The 16,968-nt window shown below is 44.5% G+C and overlaps 1 protein-coding gene across 3 annotated transcripts in view; it reads left to right on the top strand.

Moving 5' to 3' along the window:
- The first annotated feature begins 7,283 nt into the window (after nucleotides 1-7,283).
- SIL1 (SIL1 nucleotide exchange factor) overlaps nucleotides 7,284-16,968 on the top strand; it is a 183,624-nt gene continuing 173,939 nt past the window's right edge. Inside the window, exon 1 of one of the 3 annotated variants that reach the window (XM_019740406.2) lies at nucleotides 7,284-7,486. The gene's annotated coding sequence lies outside the window, so the exon portion shown is untranslated. Of the gene's footprint in view, nucleotides 7,487-8,981; nucleotides 9,003-16,968 lie in introns of those variants that run through there. The other 2 variants (XM_074313593.1, XM_074313592.1) reach the window with 2 other exon arrangements.

Raw genomic sequence — 16,968 nt, 5'->3', positions numbered from 1 at the left:
ATATGGAGTAATAAAGACGCTGCTGAGAAAAACTGCATTGAATCTGTCATCCTCATTCAGCTCAGAGAATACAGTTTTCCTTTCCCCAGAAGAGCCCCCTGAAACCCTCTGTCCCAGAGACACTCCATACCTTTCATTTCCTATGTGTCTCATTTTTGACTGGAGGGAGAGTAATACATGTCCTTCCATTCTTTCCACAAAAGCTCCTGTATAGCCTGGGCATGATATATAGTGTGTGTGAAGGTTTGGGAGTGAGATAATTATTTAGAATGTTAAGTAGGGATATAAAGTGGGATCTCATGTGTGAATTTGTTAGTACCCACATGTGTATTTGTGTGTAATTTAACTTTGCCCAGCCTCTAGCCCAATGTCTGTGTAGCCGAGAGGCATAGAAAACAACAGTACTGATAGTTAAGAACTATTTAGCATTTACTGTGCCAGGCACTGGACTGAATGCTTTACATATACATGTTTGATTTATCTTCATAACAATTGTTGAGGTGAATACTAATATTATCTCCATTTTATAGGTAAGGAAACACCCCTCTCAAGTTGGTTAGTGTTAAGCAACTTGCTTAGCTAGTGAGGGTCAGTCAGGACTTGAATCTAGGTCTGTCCAATTCTGAAGCCTGTTCTTAAACTGCTCCACCATCCTTAATCCAGGCTTTCTGCTGACAATGACACTGGATTTGATTATATGTTGTTCTGAGACATGTCACACAGCGAGCTTTATTCTCCACATATGATTTCCCAAAGCTTTGGTGCTAGGGAAGCTTCATTAGGGACAGTGTCTGAGGAGGGAAAGGTTCTCCCATTGTTGGCTTACTGACCCAGGATTGTGCTGGTGTGGTCAGTCACTGTACTCACTATGCCTTGTCACAGTCACCATCTCTTCTAACCTCCTTGGAGAGGCAGCCCTGGCTTGTGTGGGGGTAGGCACAGAGGGGGCCAGGAAGAGGGCCCATGTAGACTATCCGAAAACAGCCATGCAGTGCCCTGGTTCTAGGGCTCTTCACGGTGTGTGTGTGTGTGTGTGTGTGTGTGTGTGTGTGTGTGTGATTGCAATGAACTATTCGAGTCAACCTGCTCACCCCAAATTTGGTATGTAGAGTTAAACTGGCTCAGCCAGTCAGACATGTTGGTGTGATACATGTTGGTGACAAGAGCGAGAGAACAAGTAGTCCATGAGGAGAGGTGAGAGCGTAGTAGCCTGTCTTCAGACCACTTGAGTTCCAGTTCCAGTCCCTGCCTGTCTTTATCTCAGCCCTGTATCATGGGTCTGGTCTGTATGATAAAGAGGTGAGGAATTTGGAAGCTTGAGGGAAAATCTAGGAGGAGATGTGAACTAGCTGTCTGGGTGCTGTGCAAGGGAAAGAAATGATAAAAATGATGCAGTGAGGTGACATAGAGGAGACAGGGAACGGGGAGGAAAGAACTGCTCAGCGAGGCTTTCATGATGTCTGCTGCAGGGTGTGTGGTATTCGTGTTCTCCATCACTATCTTTAGTAAATTCGGCATTTCACACTGATACTTTTGCAGGTGTGGGTTATTGGTGGGGAAATGGGACAGGGAGGGGACAGCTGACATCTAGGTTATATTTCATTTGTCCCCAGTCTGGTTTCCTTAGGTTTTCTGATTGGTTTTCAAGGCTACTCTATATGTGTATGTTTACGTGTTTCACTAGACATCCCTAACTGTATAATTATGTAAGTAATATGTCTGTGGCAATGTGCATATCATGGTGTGACAGTGTTCACATATGTGAACAGGGTGTTGTCATTTACCTACATGTGTAAACATGTCTATGTGCTGAGAGTATGAGTCTGGATATGTAAGCTCGATGCACAGGTGTGAGTGTTTGTAACAGGGTGAGGGGCTTGTGGCCTACTCCATTTCCCAGGGTAGCTTCCATGTTCTATTCCACCCACATGTTCTCTTTACAGTATGACATTGACACTCCTCCCACTGAGAGGTGGGCTTTCCTTCCCTCTCCTTAAATATGAACAGACCTTAGTGACTCCATCAACCGATAAGAGTATGACAGAATGACGCTATGCAACTTCTGAGGCTAGCTCATAAAAATACCATGCACTTTTATTCTCTTGGGATGCTCATTCTTGGAAACCAGCCACTGAGTTGTGAGGAGGCCAAGCAGCTACTGGAAGAGGCCACTTGTCAGTGTCCTGGCCGACTGCGCCAGCTGAGCTCCCAACCGACAGTCCACAACCACTGCCAGCCATGCTAGTGAGCGTCTTGCCTTAGTTGAGCCACCCCAGCTGACAGTATATGGAGCAGAGTCGGTTCTTTCCAGCTAAGCCCTGTCTAAACTGCTAAATAAGTGATTGTTTGGGGATGCTTTGTTATGTGGCCGTGGGTAACCAGAACAGGGCTGTTGCTGTGTCTGTCCTGTGTGTGCTCCTGTGATTCAGGGCCTTTCTAGGTGCCCGGAGGCAGTGCATTTGTGTCAGGTGTCTGTGTACATGAATAGGTGTGTGGTTGAATGTGTTTCCAGAGACAGAATCATAGTTCTTGGGATTTTGCTTTGGCGTCAGTGGGAGCTGTTTGGTGAGAAATCTTTGAAATCTTATCTGTCTTCTAGGTCTCTTCTCTTGAGTGTTTTTCCTCTGAAGCAAAGAGGCCTGTTTACCTCAAAGCAAATGCAGTTTAAGTTTATTTTTTCTGGTCAAAGCCTCCTGGAGCTGCCAAGGGCTTCCAGGAGGTGGGAGGCTGCCATCCGGAAGTCTCATAAGCCTTTCACAGGGGCTAGAAATGCTATTTAACAAAAATTGTCCTTTTCTGCTAGTGAGGCCTTTAGAAATGATCCAGAGACAGAGCAAAGCATAGTCACTGTGGTCCTTGTGGTCTCTTGGAGTAAAGAGACATAGGATTCTTGACTGCCACCAAGGAAGTGGCTGATACAGGCTCAGGTGTGCCAGGTCCCCGGCTAGAGATCATCTGGTCTCTGCACCGCCTTTGCAACTGCAACCCACTCCATCTGAGGGCAGCGCAGGAACTGGAGGATTCTGGTTCAGATGGCCAGTTCCTCTTGGTCTTCTGTGCAGTGCCCCCAGCTTCCTGCTTCTTCCACGTTGGCAGCTCGACTTAGGGAACACTGAGAGGTCTGGCTTTACACTCCTGCCCTTGCGCTGCCTCTCAGGACCTCTAAAACACTGTTGTTCAATAGAACCTTCTATTGACGATGACGGAAATGTTCTAGACTCTGCTCTGTTCAATATGAAAGACATTAGTCACATGTGGCTATCAAACACTTCAAATGTGGCTAGTGTGACTGAGAAACTGAATTTTAAATTTAATTTCAATTAGTTTAAATCAAAATACTACATTGGGGGCTGGCCCGGTGGCTCAGGCGGTTAGACCTCCATGCTCCTGACTCCGAAGGTTGCTGGTTCGATTCCCACATGGGCCAGTGGGCTCTCAACCACAAGGTTGCCAGTTCAATTCCTCGAGTCCCGCAAGGGATGGTGGGCTCTGCCCCCTGCAACTAAGATTGAACAGGGCACCTTGAGCTGAGCTGCCTCCTGGATGGCTCAGTTGTTGGTTGGAGCGTGGGCTTTCAACCACAAGGTTGCCAGTTCAATTCCTCGAGTCCCGCAAGGGATGGTGGGCAGTGCCCCCTGAAACTAAGATTGAACAGGGCACCTTGAGCTGAGCTGCCTCCTGAATGGCTCAGTTGGTTGGAACGCATCCTCTTAACCACAAGGTTGCCAGTTCAATTCCTCGACTCCCACAAGGGATGGTGGGCAGTGCCCCCTGCAACTAAGATTGAACACGGCACCTTGAGCTGAGCTGCCGCTGAGCTCCCGGATGGCTCAGTTGGTTGGAGTGCGTCCTCTCAACCACAAGGTTGCTGGTTCGACTCCCGCAAGGGATGGTGGGCTGTGCCCCCTGCAACTAGCAACGACAACTGGACCTGGAGCGGAGCTGTGCCCTCCACAACTAAGACTGAAAGAACAACAACTTGAAGATGAACAGCACCCTCCACAACTAAGATTGAAAGGACAACAACTTGACTTGGAAAAAAAAAACAACTACATTGGCTACTGTATTGGATGGCACAGCTCTGAAGAGTTTAAGAGTTTTTGTCTTATCTGTAAAATAGGGATGCAATCATTTACCTCACACAGCTGTCTGCAGCAAATCAGATGATGAATGTGAAAGAGTTTTCCTCACATAAGGGATCTGGAAAGGATGACAGCAATGTGAACTGAGTGGGCTTATTCTTTTAGCTCTTTGCTAATGTTTCTGTTTTATTGCCCTTGTTGGGCTGTTTTGATTTGATCTGTTTACAATTTCTGCACCTCTAATCAGTTCCTGAGCCCTTTGAGGATAAGAACCTGGTGGGACTGCTTCACACCTGTATCCTCACAGCCACTGGCTGACATGTGGCTTCATACTTATATTCAAGTGAATAAAATATTTGTTGTCCAGAAGGGATTCCTGGCAGCAGGATTTAAAGCATATGGTGAAAGCTGGCGGGGGGTGGGGGTGGGGGCAGCGGGGAAAGAGCAGAGAGAAAGCAGAACAATATAGTGGTGAGACAGAGTGCTAGGGCTCCTGCTCCCCACATTCTACATTCTAGGCCTATCCAGAGAGAGCAGGGAGCCAATTCCTGATGTTGGGAATGCTTCCATACAACTGGGCTTGTGGGAGAGAGAGAAAGGCTGATCAGGGGAGAAATGACCCATTCAAGACATTTTGCTTGTTGAAGAAGGCCAGGTCATATAAATTTCTCCCTAGCCAGGTGCTGTAGTTTCCTTTGATTGATGGTGGCCAAGCTGATGGTGATTCCTTAGGCTCTCTACCCTTCCAAGCGTTTGCTCTTTTGGGGAGTGGAGGAGGAAACTTTGCAGCTCTCCAACAGAGGTACAGGGAAGAAACGGCTTTTGGGTTGTTAATTCACTTATTTAAAAGAAAAAATGTAAGCTTATTTCTGCTCTATCAAGAGTAATACAGGGAAACAAACAAACAAAAAAAGAGACTACCGTGATCCCATCTGTGCACTCAGCTTCCTGGACTTCCAACTGCCCACCTTTGTAGTGGTCCTCCTGGTTTGGAGCCTTGAAAGTAGAGGCTGTACGCTTAGGATTGGTTCTGGACACTGGTTTCAGCAGTTCAGGAGGCTTGAGCTCAGAGCTAGTTTCCCTGGGAAGGTGGTTCTCAGTCAGGGATTTCCAAGGTTTGAGGACTGGCAGGCTTGGAATTTCCCTTCCCCACACACGTTAGCCGGTTAGAGCTGTCCGAAGAAGGAAGCCAGACTCGTGAGTGCTTGAAGCTGTGTCCAGCTGAACTCTTCTCTTGGCCCATACATTTATTTATTCATTCTATTATCAGATTTGAGCTTATTCTGTTTTTAAGCATCTTACTATTATAGCATTTATAACTTTTTAAATAACTTTTGTCAGGCTTGATTGTAGTTTACATGTTCATTGTATAATTTATCACTTTTGCAATAGATATTTGTTGAACATTTATTATCTGTCCTTATGGTACTAGGCAACGCCACAAGTTAGAATTATTTCTGGACCCAGCTACTCTCACTGGTCTCCTGGGTGTTCCATAGGAAAAGTGAGCTATTCTCTGTCCTTTCCACCCAGTCCCAGGCAAGTGTTCTATCTAGATCAGGGGTGTCCAAACTTTTTTCAACGTTTTTCACCAAGGGCCATATGTGGTAAAATACACAAACAGCCGGGCCACTCACGCGAGATGAAGTACGTATTGACTTACCTGGTTTATTTAAGTAAACTAAATATATTTTTGGAATTAGCTGCAGGCCAATTAAAAATGGACTGCAGGCTGCAGTTGGCCCACGGGCCACAGTTTGGACACCCCGATCTAGATCTTTCTTGTAAACTGATTGTCATGCGGGGCGGCCTGCGGGGGTCTCTGGTCCCGCTCCCCACATAGGAACGCAGGATATGGTGAGGCCCAAAAGGAACACCCACAGAGGCATAGATAGGCGAGTTATACCACTATATTCTCGCTGGTGGCTGGGTTGGAGACACAGGAAGCAGGAGCCACAGAATCTGCAATCCACACTCCGCCACACTCCGCTGCTTGCTAGTTCAGCCACCATCTTCTTGCTAGCCCCCATTTTCTGTTAGCTTAGCCACAGCAGTTATATTAATGGCCAATGGTTCACTGGTTACAGCTGACGCCCAACTAGCCACAGCTGATGGCCATCTAATCACAGGTGATAGCCATTTACTACCTGAGCCAGCACCTTTCTATGTGAGGCTGAGAGCCTGGAAACTGTTCTCTGGGGCTCTGTCCCCACACTGATACTACTCACTCAACTATTGCCCAGGAGCTTGTTCTCCCTCCCCCAGGATACTAATCAAGGCTTGCTAAGTGGCTGCAAAGTCAATTTCCCACCTGCTTAGAGTAAACAATCAAGAAAGTAAATTAATTGCTAGAAGCTCACATAATACAAAGTAAAGGGAAAGGAACTCAAAAGATAGGTTGTTTGCTTGCTTGTGGGGAATACCTGCTGTTTGGGGGAGATCACTGCTTATTCGGATGATCCTTTTCTCCACCCCTGAATGACAAGGGATCATTTGAGGGCGTGAGGGAGCACCCCATTTTACTGGTCAGGGGAGGCAAGGGAAAGCTGAAACAGAGTAGTATCATGAAAAGAAAAATAGGACTTTTGGAGGCATACAAATCTGACTTGAATTCCCAGTTCTACCACTTTCTGACTGTGTGAGCTTGTGTACATCCTTTAACCTCTGAGCCTCAGCTTCTCCATCTATAAAAATGGGATGACAATTTTAATCTTAGAAAGTTACAGAAATACGATGTATATGCAAGCAGCTAGCACCTATAAAATAGCAGCTATTCAGTGATAAAAGTAGATTAAAATATTTTAAAAACATTTTGTCGTTGTAAAAAATTCATACAATACACAAGTATGTAAAGTGGGTGACTTGCAGGTGGCCTATTCTCCATGAATTTTCGAAGGACTATTTGTTGCTTGAGACTCGGCTTTATCCCAAACTGAGTCACAACAGTTTGATTTATTTTAATTCACTCCCGTTTCTTTTTGAGGATCTTCCCCTTAGAAAGAAATTAGACTGCTGGGAAATCAGAGAAGAAGTGACACCTTGGCCTAACTTAGAAGGAAAACTATGCCCGTTGGCATCATTTAGACGTGTTTCACTCCGGCGGAAGGACACCGGAAAAAAAAGTTCCAGGATGTTCGCGGAGGGAGACGCTGTGGGGCAGGGGAATTTAACAGCGACAGGAAGAGGCGGGGCTAACAACTCAAAGTGCTTGAAAGGGAGTGAGGCGACCTCCCGCTGTTCTGGAAGGCGGCAATTGGGCGAAGCGGAGAGCGACGTAATAGCCGCGCGTTCACGGGTTCGGACGGTCGCCACGGCGTCTGCGCATCTGGAGCTAGTTGCCGCTGCGGCAGCCTGGAATTGTGGGGGTTGTGTCTGCCCCTCGGCTGTCAGGCGGGAACCCGAAGGTAGGGGCGGTGAGGGCCGTCCGGTCCTGGAGCTGGGCGGGGGGCTTAGGGCATTGCCCCGGCCTCCTCCCGGCAGCGGCCCCGGCGCTTTCCCAGCACTGTTCTGGGGTCCCCACGTATCCCCCCTCGTGTCTCCAAAGTGGGACATTTAAGTGGGTCCTGCGCTCAGTACTGTCAGCCGACCTGGCCTCTCAGCCCAACTGCTGCTTTCCCTGCCTTCACTACTCAGAACGTCTCTAGTAACCCTTCTTAAATACCAGGAGATGAGGCTGGGGGGTCTGAGACAGGCTTTTGACTCCACACGTTTTAGTTTCCTTCCCAGTTCCCGTCTCCCGGCCTCAGTTTGTGCATCTATCTAACCGCTCCAGTGTTCTTGGCTGACTGACTCCTCTGTGTCTCGTCACCATATGGAATTGCGCCCTACTTCCTGTCCTATCTTGTGTTCTTCTTTGTCCCGGTAGGGGAAGACTTGCCTTTAAAGTAGGGGTTACCGACTTTGGTGTGTCTCAAATCACTTTGTAGGTTGTGCATATCTTTCGTCTCTACCCACAGGGATTTCTGATGAAGTGGATCTTGGGCACCTGCAATCCTCCCCAGGTGGTTCTGATTCAGCGAAACTCTCGCTTTGAGAGTCTCTGCTTCAGAAGACAGAATCAGTTGATATATGAGCTTCTTAATATGGCTCCAGGAGGGAAAGACCAGGAGTCAGGAAATGCCTAACCCCTCAGAGGCCAGTGGGGGCTTCCTTTGCCCTGTAGGAGCTAGAGGGCTGTTTGATGCCTTTAAAAATATGTATTGACAACACATATGTAAGATCAGTTTTCTAATAAACCTTTTTCAAAGCCTGGCTTCAAGTCCAGCTGGCTTTCTGACCTCAATTAAACAAAACCAAACCCACAAACTGCTTTGGGGGGTTGGGGGGTTTAGGTTAACCCAGACTAGGTAGGCAGGAGAATGAATGGCCCTGTCCATGTTTGCTAAGAGAAGAAACTGATGTATTTATAAACACTTAACAGTGTTTGTTTTGACAGTGTGAAAGATGTTTTGTATCTGTGTGTCTTTTTAGCTCTCACTCCACTCAAACATTTTTCTTTTTTGATGAAAGTATAGCCACATTTGGGGATTGGATAGGATTTTGATGAGATCCACGGCATGAGGATATCAGGGTTGATATTTGTATAACATGGATCAGGACTTGGTTTATAATTTCAGTTGAGAACATGGCCCTTAAGTTTTTAAGAAGGTGTTGCCACAGCAGATGTGTTTTAAACTTTCTTGTGGTGTTTAGTGAATTTAATACATGTGCTGTTCTGATGAAATTGGCTACAGAAAAGATTTACTGGCCCCATTTTACAGATGGGAATGGGAACATGTTAGCGATGTTAGTAGCCCAAGAATGAAAAGTTGCCTTGTATGCTGGTTCCTGTTTTCTTCCCCTTTCTGCTGTCTGCAGGCCATCTATTCCCTGCAGAGGCCAACTTTGAGCCCTGGTGTGTTTCACTGGTACCAAAAAAAGGTAATTAAGCGAAAGGAAAAAGCTACAAAATGGGTTTTAAAATAAACACCCGAATTTAATCCTCAATGAGTGTTGCTCTCCTCTAGAGTGGTATGTGGGGTGGTGGGCGTTGAAGGTGGCATCCCTTAAGTGATATGGCTATTGTCTAAAGCAGTTTTGAAAGTTCACCTCTGAAATGATCTCCAGAGACATTTTTGGATCATGTGAGAGGTCAGTTTCATTAATACGACACCATATGTGTGTGTGTGTGTGTGTGTGTGTGTGTGTGTGTGTGTATATTTATTTATTTATTTATTTATTTATTTTTAACCCCAAATGGCATGGTTAAGAAACTTGTCATCTGACTTGTCTATAGATGAATTAACAGTTCTTTCGAAGTGGGCATAAAAGATTTTTGGAGTGTGGTAAACATGAGTTTTGATTCAGTCTATCACTTGCTTATTAGCCGTATGACCTTAGATGAGTTATTTCACCTCTTAGACTCGGTTTTCCACTGCATAAAAATGGGAATAATACTTACTTTGAAGAGTGGTTAAATGAGGTAATACATATAAAAGCTCTTGGGACATAGAAATGTAGTAACTGTTTTCAACCTCAAAGAATGAAGATTTGCTATTACGGAGAATATTGAAAAAAAAAAAGACAGTCTCTAAAGGCAAGTTGTACCTTTTTCCAAATAGATGGATGCCTTCCAAATCTCTTCATTATGTTTGTGGATTCATGCTCTTCTCATCCTGCCTCCTTTTTTTCCCTTCGTTAATTTTTTATCCTAAGTGAAGCTTTGCTGCAGAGGCCGTCTGCCAGTCTCTTGGAGTAAGCCTCTTTACAGGAGTGCTAATCTGAACATTTTTACAAAGCCAGTCCCTTGGTTGTGTGTTCCTGGGGATTTTTCTCTAGGGCCTCAGATGGCGCTTACTTAGATCACGCTCTGTAGCGCAGGCATCTCTAACTGCTGGATTTGGTGTCAACTTGGAGACCTGTCTTTGTGGAGCTAATCTTGTTCTTTCTGAGCGAGGATGAATACTTTATCCTTCTCTGAGTCAGCCTTAAGCTGCAAGCCTTAGTCTTCCACAGCACAGAGCTTCTTATTTCAAATATATGTGGTCTGAAGAGGGACTATCCTGCCCCCTTTTTTTCCTTCATTTACTTTCACTAAGGATTTCACAGCTGAGTAAGGGAGAAGGAGACTAGCCTGTTGCCATTTAGTGGGGTTTGGGTAACCCCTGATTCCTAGCATCAACAATAATCGCGTTTGTCTTTGGGACAGAACCCTAAAAGAGTTAAGCTGCTCAGAATACCTGTGGTGAACCTCCCAGAATTTTCCTGACTTGTTAAGAGTTTACACCTGGTGTCCTCACTTGTGCAATTCTCTACCTTGGAGAGTGAGAATATAGTAGCAACGGAACTATGCTCAATCCGGACTTACAGTTTCTTCAGGTTTCCCCTAGGCAGCTCTTTGACTAGGGTGTGGTTGTGTTTGCTGGCCAGCTCTGCCCTCATTTTCCTAATATTGCCCTTGGCTTTGAAGTATGAGGTATTGAGAAGTGTCTTAATCAGTTATGGACTGCTATCACAGAATACCATAGACTGGGTGGCTGAAATAACAGACATTTATTTCTCACAGTTCTGGAGGCTGGAAGTGTGACATCAGGGTGCCAGCATGGTCACGTTATGATGAGTGCCCTTCTCTCAGTTCATACCGTGTTTCCCCAAAAATAAGACCTTGCTGGACAATCAGCTCTAATGCATCTTTTGGAGCAAAAATTAATATAAGACCCAGTCTTATTTTACTATAAGTAAGACTGGGTATAAAATAATATAATACCTGGCCTTATTTTACTATAAGACCTGGTCTTACATAATATATAATATAATATATAATATAATAAAATATAATACCGGGTCTTATATTAATTTTTACTCCAAAATTGCATTAGAGCTGGTGGTCCGGTTAGGTCTTATTTTCGGGGAAACACGGTATCTTTTCTTCCGGGAATAGTTTCATGCACATACCTCACATTTCTGTGAGGCTCCCAAGGTGGGTGGGTAGCAGCCATCTGACCAAACTCTAGAATTCTAGACTAGCAGGCTTCAGTTCCCTGGAAGTTACATAAAGTAGAACAGTCGATACAACATTGATGGGTCATGCTTGAATCCAATGGGTAATAAGACATTGGAAGTTTAAGGGGCCAGCTCCTAAGCAAGGTATTTTAAGTTGATTTTGTGATCTTCCCCATCTCATACTCATGGGGAGTTGGATTTGATTGTATTCATGAAGCAAAGTCTACATCCGTGGGCCCAGCTGCTAAAGTCTAAAATCATCGTGTTTCTGGGCTGGAGGAAATCATTGTTGGGGGATTTATATCAATTTCATTACAAACATCAGGGCTGGGTCTGGTTCAGATCCAAGGGATGACTGTTTGTGGCTCCTTGGATGAGTGAAGAGTCAGGAGATAGCCTTCTAGTTCTGTCACTGCCCTGGCTTTAGTTTTGCATTTGATAGGTTCTTATTTTACTGATGACAGATCTGAGCCCCAGAGAAGTGAAATGGGTCATATACATTTTTTAGGGCCACCGGTATATTTGTGGCAGAGCTGAGACTCAAGCAAGAGAGCTTACAGAGGGTAGCCATAGAAGTTGTTAGAATTATTTAAAGCCTGTAAAGATGCAAGATGCTATTGCAGTTGAAAATCTCCAGGGAGAAAGAAGGCCCCCTCCCCCCCAACTAACTATCTTGTCTGTTGTCACCATTGAGAGCTTTGGCTGTCATGCTGGTATTTCTTCTATTCATGTTGAAGTGTGTTTCTTTCCTCTTGCTCATAACCCTGAGGAAATAGATTTGAAGTTTCCCCCTCTCTTCTAAACAAATAGCTTTCAGACCAGACACTGTGAGTATGTTCTGTAAAGAATGGGGCCAGTGCACCAGTGGATCTTTTCTGGTGACTCAAGCAGACCTTTAATACATCTCTAAAAGAAAAAGACAGTGAAGGAATGAATGGCAGGTCAGAGTGGTTTAAAAACACTTTGGAGTTAGCTCACTTGGTTTCATGTTTTGCTCTCTACTTATTAGATGTCAGATCGAGAACAAGTTACTTATTTTCTCTAAGCTTTAACCCTGTTACTGTGACAGTCGAATATATCCAAGTGTATACAAGGTCTGACAATTAAGTTCACGAACTCATCCTAGAAAAAGTGCTACATGCCTCATTGCTGAATATCACTACGGTCACCTTTGAAGTACTCCCCTTGGGAAGCTATGCACCAATGCCAGTGCCTAGTCTACCTTTCAAAGCAATTTTGGAACTCTTTCTGGAATGGCCATCAGAGCTGTCATTCTATTACCCTTGATGTCCTGAATGTCATCAAAATGTCTTCCTTTCAATATTTCCTTTGTTTTCGGATAAAGAAAGAAGTCATTGAAGGCCAGATCAGGTGAGTAGGGAGGGTGTTCCAATACAGTTATTTGTTTACTGGCTAAAACTCCCTCACAGACAGTGCCGTGTGGGCTGGTGCATTGTCGTGATGCAAGAGCCATGAATTTTTGGCGAAAAGTTCAGGTCGCCTAACTTTCATGGAGCCTTTTCAGCACTTCCAAATAGTAAACTTGGTTAACTGTTTGTCCAGTTGGTATAAATTCATAATGAATAATCCCTCTGAATCAAAAAAGGTTAGCAACATTGTTTTGACTCTTGATTTGGACTGACGGAACTTTTTTGGTTGTGGAGAATTGGCTGACTTCCATTGTGCACTTTGACGCCTTGTTTCAGGGTCGTATTAATACACCCATGTTTCATCACCAGTGATAACACGGCCCAAAACATCGTCTTGCCTCTCCAAAAGGTCTTGGCAAACTTTGTTCTTTGCTTTTGTTCTTCGGTGAGCTTCTTCAGGACCATTTTTGCACACACCTTTCTCATGCCAAGATTTTCAGTTAAGATTTTCCTAACTTTCTCCATCGATGTTTATTTGGTCTGCACTGCTTCTCATAGTCAGCCAATGATTTTGATGCACAATTTGACGAATTTTGCAATGTTTTCATCAGCTCTGCTCGTTTTTTGGCTGCCCTGACCCCTCTTCATCAGTGACACATTCTCTCCCCTCAGAAAAACGTTTAATTCATTTGTACTGTGCCATTTTCTTCATGGCATTATCCTCATAAACTTGGACTAACATGTCCCTGATTTCACTTCCACTCTTGCCAAGTTTAACAAGAAATTTAATGTGTGTTCGTTGTTCTAATTCAAGCTCAGACATTCTTGTGATGCTACACAAAAACATGCCCAAACAATAATGAACGCCACTCAGCAAGACATCGCCACACATCGACACGAACACAGCTGTGAGACACTGATATACCAGGGTTATGAAACCTTACGGAGCTGTTTGTACAGTGTTGCCAATGTTAGCGTACGGTGGCGAGTTTGTGAACTTAGTTGTGAGACCTCATGTTTCCATCTGCTGACTGCAGATAGAAACTTCCAGAAAGGAAGTTTAGGAAAGCGGATGTACATTTCTCTGTATTTTTGTGTTTTTCAAGAATGAATAATGAAATTTTTATGTATAAAAATAATGTCATTCATATACAAAGCAGCTCAAATTATTATTAAATGCATAAAATAGTCAAAATAACCCCTTTTTGTTTTTTGTGGATTTCTGACACATTTTGAATAAAAAAGTTGAAATCAACGCAGCCAAAGAATTAATTTCGTGATCTGTAGAATGGGAATAGTAATAGTTACTTTTGTAGCTGTCTTGAGAATTAATAGAATATATACGGAAAGTGCTTTCTCTGGCACAATTTAAGTGCTCTGTATTATCAATAATGACAACAGCAGCAGTTGCCAGTTCCTGACCCAAAACTTGGTTAGAGGATAAGGTATACTGACCACGTTTTATCTTAGCCACTGTGTCATTGTCTGTCTTTGTTGATTGGTTTATTATTCATAGCAGTAGTCTCAGCTAGCTCATGCTGAATAACTAAAAGTTGTAAATAGTAAGGAACTTTGCAGTTTCTCTGCCGTCTCCTTCCTTACTCTGCTCATTTCTCACCTTTCTGATGCCCTCTTTAATGGGCTGCCCAAGCCCGCGGGCCCTGTTTCCCGGGCAGTGTCTGAATGGGGATTTTAATGGAGCAGGGCTGGTGGGTCCAGAGCCCACCTGGGCCCTCTGACAGTGTGTTCCCCTTGTCTCTTGCCTTCTGTTCTTCAGACATGAAGCAATTAGCTCATTAAGGGAACTTGGACTTCCATCACGGCTTTCTTCTGATTTGCATGCCCATTTTTGATTCTTGTGCTAGGTCAGGGAGACATACTTAAATACACTGACCTGGATTTTGTGCTCAAGTTGACCCTTTTTCCCCTTAAGATTTACAACTGGTTCAGAGTAGCAGTGGGAGTGGGAATGGGAGTAAGCTCCTGAAGCTGCTACCCCCCATTATATTGACCTCAAGCTGAGTATTTAAAAAGCCCAAGCACCATAACTATAGCCTGTGTCTTAATGAAACAAACGAAAACCTCACTATTTTAGAGCAAGACCACTCTGAATTGGTAAAAAATGAGAATTAAGTGTTTTCAAAGAAATGCCATTTTTTCTGGCAGGCCTCTGCAGTAGCTATCTCACCTAGTCTTACTGCTTCCTGTTTCCTATAGCTGCTGTTATAATGGAGTTATTACGGGAGCCTCCTCCTAGCTCCTGCATCAGCTTCCTCCGGGACATTGTACGCCACTGACATTTGGGGTCTTCCTAAATACAGCGCTGACAGAGAACACTCATGCTTAGAAGCCTTCGGTGGCACCCACTGGCTGCTGAATAAATTCCCATGTATCAGTTGTCCTGGTGTTCCATACCGATCCTGGTGTTTCCCTGTCCTACACTTTATATCCTTTACCATTACCCACGTGTACCCTTTGCTCCTGACAGACTGGTCCATGTGGTCCTCTGAGCAAGACTCATGTCTGTATCTCTGCCAGTTCTTTTGCACAGAGTACCCACTCCTTAGTTTCCTACTTCGTGCTGCACAGCTGCCTTCTTCAGCAAGCCTTGCCTGATACCTCCTTATCTGTATCCCATAGCAACACTTTGATTGTGGAATTCAATCTACTTTATCCTGGTTAGTTATTTTGTCTCTTATTATATGAGTTTCTCAAGGACATGGGCTCTGCTTTATTTTTTGTGTCTCCAGCATAATGCTGAGTGTAACATGGACACCATAATGCTTGTTGAATAAATGAATGACTAGGTGAAAGCCTGAGAAATGATAACAGTCCTGTTCAAATCCCACTTCTCTGAAGCATTCCTTGATCCCTAGCCACAGTGAATCGGGCATGCTCAACTCCCAGGCCCCTTTGTGTTTGAAGCAGTTTGATTCTTTAGAGTAAGGCTTACCTTTCCAACTAGAAATTCCTGGAGGGTAGACACCGCATCCCTCTTTTCTCCTTATGTACCCAGCCCCCAGCACCGTTCCTGGCTCACAGAGGGTGTTTAATAAATACTGTGAATTCAGGAGTCCTGCTGTTTGGTCAACTGATGTGCCTACCAGTTGATCAGCTTTCTCTCTCACTCACTGGCCAGGGGTCTCCAACCCGGATATTTTCAGGGCCAGGTAGGGAACAGTCAGTGTGAGGCAATAAGGAATGGTGGGCCTGGTCAAACTGCTCCTTAGGAAGCTCAGTTATGTAGGCCTGTGTTGTTTGGAGAAAGGGGATCAATAGTAGGTTTCTCCATTTTCTAGGTGGGGTACACTAAGGCTCCACTTCCCTTTCAGGGAAGGTTGAATTGACGGTCAGGTTTCCTTTTCTTTGCTGAGTATTATTGCTGCTATTAGGCTGAGGGCTTTGTTTCCAGGTTACAAATCTTTCTGGCAAAGAAGTTAAGTGTGGAATAAAATTGGAAGGACTTGTGTAGTCCTTGGATAGAATTTAATGCTCCACATTCGGAGAGAATAAACATTGTAAAGTGTGAAAGATGGGTCTGGATTCATATCCTGACAACATATGGCTTGGCATGTAGGGCACTCCTGGGAGACCCTCCTAACTGTACACAGCCGCCCTTTGCTGGTAGCCCTTTCCCACAGGTCCTCCTAGCAGCTGTTGTGCACCAGAGTGAATCATCAGCTTCCCTAATCTTTAGGGAAAAAAAAGAAAAACAATTATAACTGATGAAAGCACTGTAACAGGAGGCAAAGTAAACAGATAATCCTGAAAGACAGTGTGCCTTAGTACTACTTTGCTTCCCCGGAGCCTGTCCAGGGTGTTCACTTCCATTAGAAAATACTGGCCGATCCTCACCGCTGGACCCTTGAGAATACAGCATTGAGATCATCTTGCCCTTTCTACTCTGTTGCCCCTGGAAGGTCTCCGGAAGCTTTCGAGAGGCCGCGAACAATATGAAGGGAAGGCTCAGTTGCTTCTGAGGACCAAGCAGAAATCATTGACGTTTTACCTGTACTGTTCCTACTTAAATCATTACTGTTACAGGTCAGAGTGGGACAGGCGCCTGGTACCTCCTTTGTCATCTCTGCGGAGAACTTGTTGGGGGCATGTAAAGATCATGCTTGCGTTGGCTGTTCCAAAGAGGGTTGTCCCAGAAATACCGTAGGTACCAGCTGATGGCTTAGTTAGGCTTTCACTGGTTGTCTGCTTTGTAGGTCCAGAAACTCAGCCAGTTCACCCAGGTTTAGGTTACAGTGGGCTGTCTCAAGTACACGGAATTCACGAGACCGTCAAGCCACAGTTCCAGTTAACTACTCTTAGAAACATGACTGCCTAGTTGATTTGTGAGGACAGGTACCATGTTTCCCTGAAAATAAGGCCTAGCCGGACCGTCAGCTCTGATGTGTCTTTTGGAGCAAAAATTAATATAAGACTGGGTCTTATATAAGACCCGGTATTATACTATACTATACCATACTATACCATACTGTATTATACTATACTATATTATATTATACCCACTCTTATATTAAAAT

Source organism: Rhinolophus sinicus, linkage group LG10 (genome assembly GCF_036562045.2).
Source record: "Rhinolophus sinicus isolate RSC01 linkage group LG10, ASM3656204v1, whole genome shotgun sequence".
In the NCBI taxonomy this organism is placed as follows: Eukaryota; Metazoa; Chordata; class Mammalia; order Chiroptera; family Rhinolophidae; genus Rhinolophus; species Rhinolophus sinicus.
This window is presented reverse-complemented; position numbering and strand designations above follow the sequence as displayed.